This window comes from Lepidochelys kempii, chromosome 6 (assembly GCF_965140265.1).
Source record: "Lepidochelys kempii isolate rLepKem1 chromosome 6, rLepKem1.hap2, whole genome shotgun sequence".
Classification (NCBI taxonomy): Eukaryota; Metazoa; Chordata; order Testudines; family Cheloniidae; genus Lepidochelys; species Lepidochelys kempii.
In genome coordinates, this window is record NC_133261.1 from 9,102,185 (window position 1) to 9,115,629 (window position 13,445).

General features: G+C 45.1%; 1 pseudogene; it reads right to left on the minus strand.

Moving 5' to 3' along the window:
• Positions 1–5,356: 5,356 nt before the first annotated feature.
• Positions 5,357–13,445, minus strand: part of LOC140912933 (up-regulator of cell proliferation-like) — an 80,532-nt pseudogene continuing 72,443 nt past the window's right edge.

Below are 13,445 nucleotides of genomic sequence, written 5' to 3' on the forward strand. Positions count from 1 at the left end.
GCCTCAGTGGCTATTGCCAGTCATCATCTAGCCCCTGTTCACTGGAACAGACTGCAGTTTGTAATGGCCACTCATCATTGGTGAGGGGGTAGGACCTGCTGCCTTTGCCTATCCCCAGGCTGCCCCTCTGCCTCCCCAGTACCTTTCTTAGGCCTTCAGCAAGGCCTCAGCCTGGGGATTTACCAGGCTGCTGCTCCCCAGCTCCCTTTGCCCTTCCCCAGCACTGCTCCACTTCAGGTACATTGCTCCCAGGCAGCTCGCCCTTCTCCCTTCAGAACTAGAGTGACACTCCTCTCACTTCTGGCCCCAAGCCCTCTTATAAGGGCCAGCTGGACCCCGATTGAGCTGGCCACAGCTGTGGCTGCTTCCCGAATCAGCCTAGCCCAGCCACAGCCCTCTCCAGGGATGCTTTTAACCCCTGTTTTACTGGAGTGGGGCAGTTGCCCCACTACAAGGCCTAAAAGAAAACTATTCCACTGCATAGGAAAGATAGGAAGTATAGCCAGAGACCATGCTGGCTTAACCAGGAGATCCTCAATGATCTAAAAATTAAAAAAATGTTGTACGTAAAGTGGAAACTAGGTCAAATTACGACAAAGGATGAACATAAATAACACAAGTATGTAGGGACAAAACGAGAAAGGCCAAGGAACAAAACAGATCATAGCTAGAGACATAAAGGGTGACAAGAAAACATTCTACAAATACGTTAGAAGCAAGAGGAAGATCAAGGACAGGGTAGGCCCATTACTCAATGAAGAGGGAAAAAAACAATAACAGAAAATGTGGAAATGGCAGAGGTGCTTAATGACTTCTTTGTTTCAGTGTTCAAGAAGAGGGTTAGTGGTAATTGGACATCTAGCATACTGAATGCCAGTGAAAATGAGGTAGGATCCGAGGATAAAATAGGAAAAGAACAAGTAAAAAAATTATTTAGACCAATTAGATGTCTTCAGGTCACCAGGGCCTGATGAAATGCGTCCTAGAATACTCAAGAAGCTGACTGAGGAGATATCTGAGCCATTAGTGATTATCTTTGAAAAGTCATGGAAAACGGGAGAGATTCCAGAAGACTGGAAATGGGCATCTATAAAAAGGGAAATAAGGACAACCTGGGGAAATGCAGACCAGTCAGCTTAACTTCTGTACCTGGAAAGATAATGGAGCAAATAATTAAGCTCTAAATTTGCAAACATCTGGAAGATAATAAGGTGATAAGTAATAGTCAGCATGGATTTGTCAAGAACAAATCGTGTCAAACCAACCTGATAGCTTTCTTTGACAGGGTAACGAGCCTTGTGGATGGGGAGAAGCTGTAGATGTGGTATATGTTGACGGTAGTAAGGCTTTTGATGCAGTCTCACATGACCTTCCCATAAACAAACTAGGGAAAGACAACTTAGATGGAGCTACTATAAGATGCGTGCAAAACTGGTGGAAAACCATTTCCAGAGAGTAGCTATCAATGGCTAACTTCCTGTCAGGGTGGTTAAGCACTGAAATAAATTGCCTGAGGGGTTCTGGAATCTCCATCAGTGGAGATTTTTAAGAGTAGGTTAGACAAACACCTGTCCGGGATGATCTAGATAATGCTTAGTCATGCCATGAGTGCTGGGGACTGGATTAGATCAGTGGTTCTCAGCCGGGGGTCAGTGAGCCCTTTCAGGGGTGCCGCGGAGCCCCACGGCTGAAACCTGGAGCCCCAGGGCTGAAGCCTGGGGGCCCCCCCTTCCTCCTAAGCCAGGAGCGGTGCGGGTCTGAAGCCAGTGGGCCCCCTGCCCTAGTTAGGAGCAGCGCGGGGCTGAAGCCCGCGGTGCCCTCCCCATCCCCCGCAAGTCGGGAGTGACGCAGCCAGAAGCTAGGTGGCGCTGAAGCTGGCAGGGTCCCCACATCCCCTCCAAGCCAGGAGCAACGCGGTGCTCGAGCCGGCAAACCTCCCCTCCCCCACAAGCCAGGAGCAGCAGGGAGGCTGAAGCCGGGAGTCCCAGTGCCTTGCCCCTGAAGCTGGGCATTGCACTGGAAGCCCCCCTGCCTGCATACAGCCCATAGCTACCCCCTGCCTGTACCCTGAGCTACCCCCTGCCCATACACAGTCCTTAGCTATCCCCTCCCTGTACCCTGAGCTACTCCCCTCATTTCACACAGCCCCTAACTAACCTCCTGCCCGCACCTGAGCGGTTTTCAAACTTTTTGAACTGAGTCCCCCCTTTCAGTTATATTTTTGGTTGCATCCCCCCAGAGCCCAGACAAGCAGGGTGCACTCCTGAGTGAGTCAGGGGGTGGAGATGGCACATCCTCCCTGGACCCTGCTGTGTGGAGCTGGGATAAGCCATGCCAGGCCTTCCTTACCCCCCCACCACCAAAAAAAAAAAATAGAAGTAAAACTATGCCTATGCCCAAGTGTGTCCCCCTGGCCTGGAACCCACACTTCCCCCCTGCCGGCCCCTGTTGTTTTTATAGGATGTTTTTATAGGGGCCTCAGCAGGAAAAAGGTTGAGAACCCCTGGATTTGATGATCTCTCAAGGTCCCTTCCAGTCCTTTGATTCTATGTGGAAAGGAACAATTGAAACCGGGTGACATGGGCAAATCCACTGAGCAGCTGGGCTGACAGATAGAGTACGGCAACTGCGTGGCATGTGGCAATGAAGAGAAGAGATTCCCCCGTGGGACAGTACACGGAGCCACTGCCCAATCCAGCTACACTCACAGCCCCACTGTCGAGAAGGGACACAGAGAGGGAGTGTCACGGGTTGGGATCACTGCAGAGAGTTTGGGCCATCAATGTTGTTACTGGGGATTTCTTATCCTACATATTTCGGTCTGTTTGTGTGTATGTGTGTATAGTTATCTAATTTCCCTTGTAACTGTGGAAAATCCAGTCTTTGGGTTGGGGTTGAACTGCTTCACCTGGGGGTTGCTCCATTGACTCCACAGCTGGCCCTGCCTATCCCACCACAGCGATTACTAACTTGTGCCCCATTGGGTCTCCACACACACCGCCCCCCACAGTGAGAGCTCAGGGCTCCATGAAATTTTCTCACTGTTTAAGTGAGAAAACAAAGCCCATTTTTCATGAGGTCAGTCATTCTTATCAGCATCAGGCCTCTCAGAAGGGCTCATTTAAATGTTAAGGGGTCCTGTATCGCTTGGGATCTTGGGTTTGTACTTTGGAAGCATCACATCTCCTGAAATGTTTGCTGACCTCACCCACTATCCTTCCTCTCAGGGCTAAATAAAACAAAAAGTTTCAAGGCAACATTTCAAAATAAATAAGCCACCACAAAAAAGTCCGTTCCCAAGTTTATTTTGTTTAATTGTAAATGGTTTTCTGTTGCTTCTTATGCGTGATTACATTAAAACAAGAATACTAATTTCTTAATGCACAATAGGGAGAGTAAATGACAGTCATGCTCTAAATATTGCAGTTTAATTGTCTTCAACGGATTCTTATTTGGGGGGGAGAGACTCAGTTTAAACACTCAACATACATGCCAATCATTTATCTGTGTTTACAGCCTATTCTAAAGTAATTACTTCCTACTATGTAATACTCAGGTCCTGAATCTGCCCTTGTCTTGAATAAAGAAAGTTTCACTGATGTAACTTAGGCTATGTCTACACTGTCAGATGTACAGCGCCAGGAGCTGCAGTGCCCCTCAGAGAGCGCTGCAGGGAAAGCACTGCTGTGTGTTCACAATGCCAGCACAACGGCAGCTCTTGCAACGGCCACAGAGAGCAGTGTATTGTGGTAGCTATCCCAGCATGCAAGTGGCTGCAACATGCTTTTCAAATGGGGTGGAGTTGGGTGGAGTGTGACAGGGAGTGTGTTGTGTGTATGTGGGCGGAGAGAGAGTGGGTTTTGGGGGGGCTGAGAGCATGTCAGCATGCTGTCTTGTAAGTTCAGACAGCAGCAGACTCCCCTCCTCCTGCCTCTCAAGCAGCATTCCACAGTAATGGTTTGCTTTGTCCCAGAGCAGATAAGCATGCCAGCTGTCAGAAACGGAGCTTTGAAAGGACAGATCCGCATTCCTACAGCCGATTCCAAACAATGACAAGAGTGGCCACTTGACTTAAGTGGATTAGGGGACGTTTCCAGAGGCCGATCAGAGCGCAGTAATGCAACACCTCGTTCACACTGACGCTGGGGCGTTTCAGCCGAGACGCACCAAACGTTATGCTTCTGGTGGAGGTGGATTAGCAGGGGCACTCCCGCTGCAGAGTCCGGGTGCTCTACATGCCTTGCCAGTGTGGATGGGTCGCGAGTTAGGGTGCCCGGGGCTGCTTTAATGCACTCTAACTCACAAGTGTAGCCAAGTCCTTAGTGATTTTCAGCTATTAGGCTGGGCAGAAACGCTGTCCTGCCACAAGTAATTGTCAGCTCTTTTGAGCACTTAAAATAACAAAAGGCCCTATCTTCTGAACAGTGGGGAGAAACAGGTTAAACCAGACCAGGGACCCTGAGGGAGAGTTCACTCCTCCTGGCAGAGATACCTCTCCTCACCCCTCTTACTTTCACAGGAGTCAGGCATTCGAGCACCTGGCTTAATGAGTCCTTTCAGCTGAGGGTGACCCCTCATTTGAGACAGGTTAAGCACAGTTCTGCTCCCCTTTACTTATACAATAAATGCAACAACACTGACAACAACATTTCACTACCCCTTCATTCAGTACTAAAGTGATCTGTAACCCAACACAAGTCAATATTGATCACTTTGAGCAACACCTCTATATCTGATGGATATCTAGGCAGAGTAGGTGAGTTCATGTAAATACAATTTGCTCCTAAAGTCTCTCCCGCTCCCAGCTAGCTGTCATGGGAGAACTCATTCGGACCCTGTTTACATAGTTATGTTAGGAAGAAGCTTCTCCTCTAAAAACGTTTCTATACAATTTCCATTAGATGGTTTCTTGCACCTCCCACTGAGACATCTTGTAATAGCCACTGTCAGAGACAGGATGGATCACTGGTTTGATCCAGTACAGTAGGGAGATGAGATACAGAGCTAGATGGCCTTTAGGTCTGATCCAATACAGCAAGGATGTGGGATACTAGGCTATATGGGTGATTGGTCTGATCCAGTACTGCAGAGAGGTGGGGTTACCAGGCTAGATGGGCTGTTATTCTGGTTCAGCAAGGACACAGGGATACACGGACTATCAGTTTGCTTTGGTATGGCTGTTCCTGTGCAGCAGCCTTGCACTAACTGGAAGATGTGACCTGCAATTGATTTTTTTTTAGTTTTCAATTTTAAAAAACGATACAGGCTGTCAGATTTGTTCATATTCCGTTTTTTAAAATTAAGGGTTTTGTTTTGTTGAAGTGTATCCTATTTAAAGAGACTCTTGGCAGGTCTATTATTTCATGTAAAACGCTTCCTTTAGGCTCTTCAGAACCTGCTCTTTAGTTATATTTTTCCAGTCTCCTGGAAGTTCTGCTGCTTTAGCACCATACGCTCTAGCTAACTGGTCATTGAATGATTTGAAAACAAATTTCCAGAAATCAGAAGCATCAATACTGGGATCAGGCTGAATGTGCCAGTCTGGGTAGTAATGGCGGTAATCTTTGTAGGGATGAAATTTCCCATCTGCGGCTGCAGTTCGGAATTCACGATTGGAAACCACATCAGAGGAGCATATGGAATGCTCAAGCTTTTGTGAATCACAGTCCCTGAAGTTCCCTAACCCTTTGGGTCGATGGACTGATACAAAATGCTCTTTATGGTCAGTGCCTCCTGCTTCACAGGGGGCTTCACAGAACGGACACTGCTTCCCACAGCCAAACACTCGCTTGAAGATCTCATCCTGGGGTTTCACTGACAGGCTGGAGAGTTTGGTCTCAAGTTCCAAATGATTAAACTGGGTTAAGATTTGTTGTTCCAGCTCCAGAAGGAAGATTTCAATGTTACCAGAAAGCTGCTCAATTTTTGCTGTGGTTTTAAACTATACTCCAACCAAGCTATTGCTGGAAATGGCCAGGTCCTGCTGCAGCTCTTTGCAAAAGCTGTCTAAAACGGCAGAAACTGTGTTATTGTTTTTATTTATGGAGTTTTTCAGAACTCGCTTGATTTTATTTATTATTCTGGATAGAATCCCTTTCTCCAAATCTCTCAAACTTGCCTTCCCTCCATAGTGGTCTATCAGACATCTCTGTATGCGGGATTTGACAAACTCTTCATAGTTACTTTTGTATTTCACATAGGTGTCAAAGTTCATCTCCTCCAGCAGCTTCTTTAGCAAAAAGAACTGAAAGAAGCTTCGGCTGGCGTATTCAAGGGCCTGTTCACTGCTGAGAAAATTGTCAACTATTTCTAGTCCGAGCCTTTTGTTGACATAACCCACCAGGGCAGGTTTGAGACACTGATCACAGAAATTCCTCGCCCTCGTTTGGCTTTCCTTCTTTTCCAAATAGAGATCAGTAAATATGGAGAAATAATGAGGTTTCAGCTTCTCCAGACGTTGCTGAGGATCGTTTTCTTTGATAAAATCTTCATGCATCTTCTGAAATGCCCAAGCTGCTTCCCCCAAACGTGACGCTTCAGGTCAACTTCAAACAAAGGAGAAGTGTGAAGTTTCTCAATATCCTCCTCTTTTAACCTCTCATTAACCATATGCAGCAGTTCTCTGCAATAGGTTTCATCATAGTCTGTTTTGGATTTAACTTTTTCTTCAATGTATTTCTTGCATTCAGTCATTAAAGATAGAGCAAGCTCTTCAGTTTTACAGTAACATTCCTGTGAGAAGTATTCTACAACTGCTCTGGTCCATTTTAGGTTTAAGTATTCCTTCTTCATTGTGAAAGACTTCATTCTATAATCCAGCAGGCTTTTTGCATGTTGCAGTATCTGTCTGACAGCACCCGCTCTGTGCTTCAGATCCTTTCTCAGCTGGAGATCCATATCTTGAACAACTTGACATTTCTGTAAAGTACAGAGCGTTAACTCTGACAAGAAGAAAAGGAGGACTTGTGGCACCTTAGAGACTAACCAATTTATTAGAGTAGCTCTAATAAATTGGTTAGTCTCTAAGGTGCCACAAGTCCTCCTTTTCTTTTTGCGAATACAGACTAACACGGCTGTTACTCTGAACTCTGACAAGGTTTCTCGTCACATTGTTTCAAATTCTTTTTTCAGTTTCTCATAGTCGAGTTTATCTTCTCTGTTTCGGCATTCAGCCAAGAGTCTGGCAACTTCCCCTTCAATTTTCTGCTTGTGCTGTACTCTTCGTATTCGAATTGCTTCCTCACAGTTACTGGTTTTCAAGTTCTCTTTTGAGGCTATTCGTGCTCCTTTTGAAATTTTCTCTGTACTTTTCTATCAGGTTCAAATTTGGAGCTTCACCTTTAAAATACTGTTCTATGTTATTCAAGAGCTTCTGCTCTCCCTGCTGTAGTTTCCCTTGTGCTTCCATTTTTAAGCTGTGAAAGAGATCACCCTCTAGTGTCTCTGGCAGTTGATTCTGGATAAAAGTTTCTTTTTCAGATATCCAGAGATACATCTCCTTGCGAAAACCCCATTCCCATTCAGAATACTTCACAGACAGCAGGTTATAGGCTTCAGCTACAAGGCTGTTTCTAAAGCTAAAGATGAAGTTCTCATGTTTCACTGACTTCCACAAGCTCTTCAACCATACAATAAAATCAGCTCTTTTCCGTGAACGGTTCTCTATGAATTCAAACAGGTATTTCTTTAGCTCACACACACTCTCACTGTATCCAGTGTTTACGGGAGCCATGGGAGGGACTTCATGCCACAAGCCAGGCATGTACCAATTGTGTTTTTCTGGGTCATACTCCATAATATCAGAAAATGTCATTTCCCTGCTTTGCTTTTCCATCCTTGCTGCAGCTTTGGTCATTTCATTCAGCTGCTCCAGGAGGTGTTTCCTGTCCCTCATGTTTTGAACATGAGCAGACACATCGCTGACGTTCTGGTGCACAAACTGGCAGTTTGGCTGTTCTCTGTTCTGAGAAATGCATGGACCACAATTTGCAGAACATCCTTCATTTCTGTGGCATTCTCCATGGCCATGTTAACGATGGTGATGTCACTCAGTCCAATCACCAGGGTGGCCAGCTCATTGTCATGTTGATAACTGTCTTCCAGTGCTGTTTGTTCAGGGGCCTTCAGACCTTCAGTGTCTATCACCAGGATGAAATCACAGCCAAGCAGCTCCTGAACAGCTTCTGTAACTTTAATGAGCGTCATGAAGACTCCTCGCGCACTTCGACCGCTACTCACTGCAAACTGCAGGCCGAACATGGTGTTGAGAGGATGGATTTCCCAGTGCTCTGCACTCTCAGCACTGTTATAACCACCATTCTGGATCTATCCCCTAGCCTGATATGGAGATGAGTTAGAACCTCTACTACCCAGTTCATGGGGATGTTGGAGGCATCTCCATCGATCAGCTCCACAGGAAACCCTTCCAGCAGCAGGTCAGCTGCTATGCATGGGAGACGGGTGAAATGTCTTTGGCTTTCTTCCATTTTCCCTTCTTTAACCATTGAGCATTCAGCGTCATAGAACTGCCCCCACTCACGCATGAAATGCTCCACCCCCAAGGAACTATCAGATATTAATTCATCTAATTCCTCCAGCTGTTTTTGGTCCACTCCTGGAGTTTCACATTTCTCTTTATAGTCCGCCCGCATTTCAGAAAGATTCCCCCTAGCAATATTATCCAGGCTAAATTTCATCCATTTCAGAAAGTAATGTTTCTCCACTGGCTTCAGCTGTACTATTCCATTGATAAACTTAGTCAAACCATTAGTACGGTCACACTGATTCTGCTGTCTGCGTATCTCTAACCATTTCTGTTTCAGCTCAGATTTATAATTTTCAGTGGCCATGACCCCTTGCCTTTTCATTCGGCACATCTCTTCTTCCATTTTAGCCAAGTTTTTCCATAGGTCTCCTTGCAGGCTCAGCATTTCCCTTTTGTATTTTGCCCCATCTCTTATTTCTGCAGTGATTTCTTCAGTATATTTGCTCACACATTGACATGCCTGACAGTCCTCATTCACCAGGATTCCTAGGTCAGGTGCCGTCACAGCCATGGCTTCCAAACTCACTGTCTTCAGAGATGAATTCACTATGGTTCCTATGGTGGACTGCACCTTTTTCACAAATCCTGCATTATTCATGGTACGATCTTTCACCAGTAGCTGTGATTTGCTCAGCTTCAACACTGAGGACAGCTTATTAAGGAATCCCAGAGTTTCTTTGGGTTTCTTATTCTTGTAGTTGAGGATGAAGTAATATTTAGAGCTGGATTCTTTCCAAGATGATATCAGTGCCTATTCTCTCTCACCGATGCTCTCGGTAACTATGAACACTGCGGAGGAGACCTCTGTTCAAAAGCTAAACTGTAGCCAGTGGGACTCAATGCCTCCACGCAGATTTATAACTGCAATGGGTTCTGGGAAAAGATCAGAATTTTCCGTCCCCCCAGGGAAATACCAGGAAATCTCAACCAGCCCATCTGCGATTTTCCGAAGGAAGTTCCCAGACTCCATGTCCCGCACTGATAAAGAAATCGTGGTGCTGCTGGGAGGGGCTGAGAACCTCATTGAGGAGGTGGGACTTGGAGAAGCTGCAGCTCCCCATCCACACAAAAGAAATGGTTGGCATTGATGTGAGCATCAAGCTCTCCTCTCTGAACCCTCTGCTCTCTGCCAGGGAGTGCGGCCTCCACTTCCGCACAATGTCCCTCATGGCCCACAGTATTAGGGTGCACTTGGGGGTGTCAAGGGTGAGTAGCAGCAGAGGAAGGGCAAACTGACACATGGACATTTTGGACAGGATCTCCTGCTGTAAGAAACTGTCTGAGCAAAGCAGAACAGCACAGAGAACATCAAGAGGTTGCAGAGAAATTTTCATCTCAGTGTCACTAAAACAGAAAGTGCCATCAATATGCAGCTTCTCCTCATAATCACCCATTTCTTCTGCAGGAGCCTTGTGCCCAATGCTTGTATTTCTGGCCGTCCCATTCAGAGCCATGACCTTCCTCAGGAAATGCCAAGGTAAATCACCTAATGCCTCTGGAATCTTGTTCTTGATGCTTTCTGGGCAGATCTCCAGGACATCCCTCAGCCTGATCTTGATGCTTCTGTGCTTCTCCAGATTTAATCTGGACAGAACATCTTGAAATGCTTTACTTCTTTCTGCAGAAGGAAGTTAAAACAAACCAAAATTTCAGAGCAGAAAATGGTGACTTTATATACAGTTTACTCATTCCATAGACAGCCTGATGTTTGTAATTTAAAGAAAAGCAGTACCCAGTAAGTAACAGATGACTTATACATCCTGGGTTCAATTCTTCTCTTACTTATATTGGTTTAACAAAAATGAAGCCAATGGGATTACTTCCATGCAAATAAAACATAGTTCTGGCCCACTTTGAACTCCACTAGGTTGGTTTGCATTGTTTGATCCCAATCCTTATCCTCAGCGCAGTGCAGAGTCTACTTGAAAATGGCTTAAGTGGCCAACTGAGAATTTCCTAGAAAATCTTCCAGTATAACCAGCTCTATGACATCCCAGCTCACAGCTACTGGAGGAGGGGGCATAGACTCAGGACCCTGTCTCTGTGGTGATCCCAGAAGCTGGAATGATCCCTTGGCTGCTCTAAGCTGCTGCTCAGGATCAGACTGGTGCCTGGCAGTCTGAGGATCAGGTGGCTGTGATGGTAGCCTTCACCCCTCACCCTGAGCTGTGCTGGGCATCAATGGCTCATCCGGAGGATCTGACCCTTTATTTTCCTTTCAGCAGTCAGTGCAGATTACGCCTTCTGGGAAGACTCATTTTTGATTTTCTTCATATCTTCCTCCATCTCTTTGCTGGGACATGTCTTTTACAGGTGTAGCTAACAGCACTGTGGCTTTGCTTACCTCCCAGCGACCAAATCAGTCCCTTCACTCACGCTACTTCCTCTCTCCTTTTGGGGAGCTGTGAGGACTGTCATTACTTACAAAGCAAATTTACCCACATTGCAACCTGGGGAGCTAATGCTAAGACACCTCCAGGCCAGTCCTGGTATGGTAATGTCTCCAGTGCAGTGTTAGGGTATTTGGACCTGATAAACGATTAACCCATTTATTATGTGTTATAGAGACATTATTAAGGTCACAAGAGCAAACTATTCCACTGCACAGGAAAGATAGGAAGAATGGCAAGAGACCACCCTGGCTTAACCAGGAGATCTTCCATGATCTAAAAATAAAAAAAAGAGTCCTACAAAAAGTGGAAACTAGGTCAGATGACAAAGGACGAATACAAACAAACAACACAAGTATGTAGGGGCAAAATTAAAAAGGCCAAGGCACAAAAGGAAATCAAACAAGCTAGGGACATAAAGGGTAACAAGAAAACATTCTACAAATACATTAGAAGCAAGAGGAAGACAAAGGACAGAGTAGGCCCATTACTCAAAGAAGACAAAAAACCAATAACAGAAAATGTGGAAATGGCAGACGTGCTTAATGACTTCTTTGTTTCGGTTTTCACCAAGAAGGTTGGTGGCGATTGGACACGTAACATAGTGAACACCAGTGAAAATGGGGTAGGTTCAAAACAGGAAAGAGCAAGGTGAAAATTACTTAGACAAGTGAGATGTCTTCAAGTCACTAGAGCCCAATGAAGTGCATCCTAGAATACACAAGGAGCTGACTGAGGAGATATCTGAGCCATTAGCTATTATCTTTGAAAAGTCATGGAAGACGGGTGATATTCCAGAAGACTGGAAAAGGGCACATATAGTGCCTATCTATAAAAAGGGAAATAAGGACAACCCAGGGAATTACAGACCAGTCAGCTTAACTTCTGGACCCGGAAAGATAATGGAGCAAATAATGAAGGAATCAATTTGCAAACATCTAGAAGATAAGAAGGCAATATGTAATAGTCAGCATGGATTTGTAAAGAACAAATCATATCAAACTGACTCGATAGTTTTCTTTGACAGGCTGACGGCCGTGTGGATGGGGGGAAGCGGTAGATGTGGTATATCGAGACTTTAGTAAGGCATCTGATATAGTCTCAAATGACCTTCTCATTAAAAAACTAGGGAAATACAACCTAGATGGAGCTATTATAAGGTTGGTGCATAACTGGTTGGATAACCATTCCCAGAGTAGTTATCAATGGCTCACAGTCATGCTGGAAGGGCACAACGAGTCGGCTTCTGCAAGGATCAGTTCTGGGTCTAGTTCTGTTCAATATAGTCATCAATGATTTAGATAATGGCATAGAGAGTACACTTATAAAATTTGCAGACGATACCAAGGTGGGAGGAGTTGCAAGTGCTTTGGAGGATAGGATAATAATTGAAAAAGAGCTGGACAAACTGGAGAAATGGTCTGAGGTAACTAGGACGAAATTCAATAAGAACAAATGCAAAATATTCCACTTAGGAAGGAACAATCAGTTGGACATGTACAAAATGGAAAATGACTGCCTGGGAAGGATTACTGCAAAAAAGGGATCTAGAGGTCAGAGTGGACCACAAACTAAATATGAGTTAACAGTGTAAGACTGTTGCAAAAAAACCAAACATCATTCTGGGATGTATTAGCAGGAGTGTTGTAAGCAAGACATGCAAAGTAATTCTTCTGCTCCAGTCCACTTTGATTATGCCTCAGCTGGAGTATTGTGTCCAGTTCTGGGTGCCACATTTCAGTAAAGATGTGGACAAACTGGAAAAAGTCCAGAGAAGAGCAACAAAAATGATTCAAGATCTAGAAAGCATGACCTATGAGGGAAGATTGAAAAAATTGGGTTTGTTTAGTCTGGAAAAGAGAAGACTGAGAAGGGACATGATAACCGTTTTCAAGTACCTAAAAGGTTGTTTTAAGGAGGAGGAAGAAAAATTATTTTCCTATCCTCTGATGATTGGACAAGAAGCAATTGGCTTAAATTGCAGCAAGGGAAGTTTTGAGAGGAAATTTTTCCTAATGCCCGAACTGTCAGGGTGGTTAAGCACTGGAATAAATTGCCTAGGGAGGTTGTGGAATCTCCGTCATTGGAGATTTTTAAGAGCAGGTTAGACAAACACCTGTCAGGGGTGGTCTAGATGGTGCTTGGTCCTGCCTTGAGGGCAGGGGACTGGACTTGATGACCTCTCAAGGTCACTTCCAGGCCTATGATTGTATAATGAAGCACCAGCTCTGCTTTAGTTTAGGTTGAGAAGCCCTTTCTACTTAAATGTTATTTCTTCTTAGTGCTGTAAGATCTGTATGCTTACTTGGACTGTCTTGAAATTTGTTGTCTCATGGGGGAACAGGATAGGGTTAGTGACCCAAATTTTGGGGTCATTTGAGCAAGGAGTTCCCTAGGCACAGCTTGTCAAAAACACAGCATTTTGCAAAATCAGCAGTCTTATAATGGAGGGGATTGTGCACCACACAGCTCAAGATCCCCTACTTGATCTCAGTCACTCAGCATTTATT